Consider the following 5,207-nt stretch of genomic DNA (forward strand, 5'->3'; position numbering starts at 1 on the left):
CAAGTCAATATAGATAACATGAAGCTGCTCTTGACCTCAAACTGCCGAACCAAATGTAATTATTAAAAACAACTAGTCGGGTCGTTACATACTCCTCCACTTAAATATACGTTCGTCCTCGAACGTGCCCGGAGTCGTCCCAAAACCATCGAACCACTGAATGAGCTCACCATACATACACCTGGGGGTGATTTCCCATAACCCAACCTAAGAAGAATTGATAATATAACTTACTGAAGATCTCATCTCCTCCTTAGTCCATAATCTTAGAACAAAACCCAAACCTTAACATCTGAAATTCATCATCGGACCCAAATTTCACCTCATCCCATTGCATGAACCTGAACAAGCTGAACCGAGCCAAAATTCCAATCCAGAATAGAATCACATGTTGTTTCACACAACTCAAATGCCCTAAGCAATAACTTCTGACCACCATAGCTGCTCAATAACATCCTGGATGCCGGCAATACACTCACATTGAACATAACCTTGTTCCAAACCTCCACAACACTGCCCATGATAAAGAAACATGCGGATATTCATAGCTGCTCATGAAGTCAACAAGTCAAGAAACTCTCTCGCTCGCCAAGGGCCATTACCCAATTCTTAGCAGTAACAACCACATACATCCAAGAATTCCTCACCCCAATACCATAGTACAAATCTCAAGTCTAAGAACCTCATCTCAGCCAGGGCAAGCAGCCCAACTAACAACCCATCACGGGACCACACGGATTCTCACACTACACAGTTCATATACCAAACCACCAATAACTAGATTATGCAGCACAAATAAGGGAAGACCAAGTATAAGAATTATCTAACAAGTACAACATGTGTGACAACAAAAGTATAGTTTTTCATCAAATCGTCCCATAGAGGGAAAACACAACACCAAATAAACACAATGAAAGTGTACCCTACATAACATCCGTTGCGGCGCACAGCCTGCTCCCAAATACTCATCAAGCCAAAATGCTCAGGTCCACTAATCACATAAATATTGATATTAGGAATAGAAGAGTGCACAAGTAAAACTGTGGGAACAATCAATAGATGTAATAAAATATGAGATAAGTAAGCACATATAAGGTGCAATGAGCAAATCGACATCACGAGGGCTATCTCGCCCGCCTCGCCATAAGGCCTGAACAGTGTTACAACATGCGTAGGGTATAATCATAAACCTCACCGCCTAACACAGCCTAAAAGAGTAGCACATAGCATAGGCTAGGGGCACAAATAATATCCCTTCTGCCTAATAACATAACAAAAATGATAATCTTACAGAGGCACACAAACTTGATCTGACACGACATGCATATTCTCGTTGATCCTCCAAATATACCACAGCCAAATCCTGATCCTTCACAATTAGATAAATATTCTTCAAAAAGATCCACATCAACCTATCGACAATACATGCTACTAATTACCCCTTTCTCAATATTTCTTCATAATCCACTAACGGAAATAGTCCACATATGAGGGCACCTAGCCCCCAAACCTCAGTAATACTAAGATTTCCATACCCAACTCAACTACGCAAATTGAATGGCTGATATATCACTCACACCCTATCATTCTACTGAAGCACCCATATAGGATTTCTGGCCGCGTAACAAAACATGAACCTCGAAAGCCTCAAAACCTAGTAATCACCATGCTACTAGACACGCACCCACAAACCAAAGCTCAAGGTCCTTTCCAAAAAATGCACACTATTCATATATGATAGCCAACAATGCCACACTCTATAAATTCCAAATACTGATCCAGTAGAAAAACGCAATGTACCACATATTCCTTACGCTCATAGTAGACAGCCAACTCAAGTCATTGCCAAACCACCGAGAGCTCTCCAAGATCTGCTTGCTCGTAACTAAGCCATCAAGAATGCACCTCCCTAACTCAACCGAGTCACACAAACTGTCCAATCCAAGAGTGCTGCCACAAATGCCAGTAGTGAATTCCTATTCAAAGGACCAATTAATTCATCGCTATACTGACCCAACACCACAGAGCTGGCCCATTTCTTTAGATAGTCGATATGCAATAATCCCAATAAAAGTCCCAAGTACAGGTGATCCTAACATGAACCACGCAGCCTAGAAGCTTATAAACCACTGCATTTCCTCTGAAGAACCTCATCCTGCCACAACCACGGCACCTACGCTGAATAGAACTTTTGTGAATCTAAAGTTGTTCCTCCAACTCCTCTTGATGCTGAAATGTAGATCCATTAATGACAGGGAAAAATTTTAAGCCCCAACATTATCCCGTGCAAGATCTCAGACCTTGGTCAAACACAAAATCCGGGAAACCACTGTTACAATATATACACATACCTTAGGCCAAATCTGATATAAATCTAATTCTGCAATCTGAATGCCGCTATTAAACTCATCCACTTGGCACAAAGCTATAGAAAACAACGTCTGATGATCCGCAAAACTAACCTTCAAAGCTCGTACAACACAAATCACAAGGTAATCCAATACCACCAAATATCCCCAATCAACACCCACCTTGTGGCCTTGCCATAATCGTGACGTCTAGTCAACCAATTAAAACTTCCAAAGCTCGCACTCATCAATTAGATGCTGGAAACCACTGCGCCTCCATATGAAAAACTAAATAGTCTCTCAATGCCTCTGTATCTTCAGTTTGGATAATACGTTGAGGCAATACCTGAGCATCCCTGACTCCTTCGTAGCCTGTTTGTAGCAACACAAACCACTGGCGCATAGCGGACATTGAGAGCGTAACATGAGTGGATGTAAAGGAACATAAATTATATACTTTGAGCTGAATCAATATCGCACGATAAGGAATGAAAGAAGTGGAATATCTTAACAATTCTGTAGCCTCTCGAAGATAACTACAGACGTCTTCGTACCAATCCGCAAGACTATACTAAACCTACTTATGACTCATAGCACCTATGAACCAAGAGCTCTGATACCAAATTATCACGACCCAAAATCCCTCCGAAGGAGTCGTGATGGCATCTAGTCTCTAAACTAGGTAAGCCTAACATTTACTAAAATAACATTTACTGACTTCAAATTAAATAACTCTAAATAAATCACAATTTCTAAAATCGGTGGTACAAATCATAAGCCTTTCTAAGAGTATTTATACAAAATAAATACAACATTGTTCCAGAACGAGAAGGAATCAATGGAACGTAAATACAAACGAAGGTGACTCCGAGGCCTGCGAACGTAGCAGCAGGCTACCTTGGGTCTCCACCACAACAATCTACATAGCTAGTATCGATCAATTCCTGGATCTGTAGACAAAAATGTACAGAAGTGTAGTATGAGCACACCACGGTGGTGCCCAGTAAGTATCAAGACTAACCTCAACGGGTAGTGACGAGGAACAGTCAAGACACCTACTGGTCAGACAGATTAAACAGGATTTGATAACAAATATCAAGATAAGGGTAACAAAATAATATCAACAACAGGAATAAATCAATCTACAAACAATCAAAATAATAAAAAGGAAACTCGGATGGAAATGAAAGATAACCAAATAAATCAACAAAAACATAGCTGGAACACAGAGAAGTAGAATGAACTTAAGTAAGGAAGACAGTGTCAACTCAAACAATCATATCGTTTTTGCTGCACAACCCTAGCCATCTCAGAACTCGATGTGTCATATCATAACCTCAACTTCCAAACCTTTAGCACACCCAGCACCTTGTGCCCACATATTTTATCTTACTTTGCACAACAACGTTCTCATATTACTATACATAGGGCCCATAACTAATGTAATTATAATGCTCCGGGAGTCTCATTTACATAACATAAAGTAGAGTATAGCTTCTAAACTAATTTGGAACTCAGCAAGTAAAGATGAAGTTATTTTTAGAAATCATTTGAATAAAGAAAGTACCTTTTTCAATTTAAAATACAACGTCAAATGAATTATTACCTTTAACATGGGATTTAATAAATTAACTTAGTAGAAATTCCTTTTTAAGTAAAACACAACCTTAGACAGTTCAAGGGAATTTAATTGAGTGACTAATTGAATTAAAAATGTACAATTATTGAAACTTGCAGTATTGAAATATGTATATAAATACGGCGAAGTGTTGAAAAACACTACGGAGTTCCATCACAAAGGATCACAGCAGTAAAGGAATCTGACCAATTAAAACACTTGAATTTATAACCACAAATAAACACAACAAACAGAAAGTGTACGGCATCACCCTTCGTGCTTTATCACTCTTCCTCACCATATGCATAATTAGAAATGTGCATGGCATCCCCCTTCGTGCTTTAACTCTCTCATAATCATGGCACGGCATCACCCTTCATGCTTTTACTCGCAATAATGTGTCACGACATCACCCTTCGTGCATTTACTCTCAATAATGTGGCACGGCATTGCCGTGCATTCTTTTACACTCACAATATCGGCACGGCATCACCCTTCGTACATTAACAATCACTCACAATATCATGCACAACATCACCCTTCGTGCTTTACACTCTTCCTCACAACATCATGCACGACGTCACCCTTCGTGCTTTACACTCTTCCCCACTCAAGCATTAGAAACAATAACATTCTGGCAAGGAAATCAACAATAGAAACAATAACAGCCCGGCAAGGGATTCAATAATAGAAACAATAACCTCCCGGCAAGGGAAAAAACAATAACCTCCCAGTAAGGTAATCAATAATAACCAATCATGTTTCAACAGTTAGCTTCGCAATATATATTTCAACTTGAGTCAATGGTCAATTACCAAGAGAATATCATAAGTCTTGTTCAACATGAATAATCGTCAATTTAAGCATGAATAGTACATAATAAGGGTCATGGAAAAACCAAGAAGCACAATAGCCTTAACAAAAGACCAAGACATAATAAGCATGTGATAACTACACCGGTAACCACAATAATTGGACATGTAACATATTTGCATGAAGTCATAGAGGAACTCACAACCAAGAGGTATCAAACAATAAGGAAGTCAATCACTTCAATTAAGGCAATTAGGGGTCAAGAAACATGTAAGAATTAGGGAAATGCTAATAACATCATATTGAACATATAGAGGTAATTTAAGCAATTAGGAAACTCAACAATAATCTAATACTTTCCACATAACGAACATAAGGGCCTAAGAATCCTAGAGGCAAATTTTCCACAAATACATCCGAGCACACAC

The sequence above is a fragment of the Nicotiana sylvestris genome, chromosome 7, assembly GCF_000393655.2.
Source record: "Nicotiana sylvestris chromosome 7, ASM39365v2, whole genome shotgun sequence".
Lineage (NCBI taxonomy): Eukaryota > Viridiplantae > Streptophyta > Magnoliopsida > Solanales > Solanaceae > Nicotiana > Nicotiana sylvestris.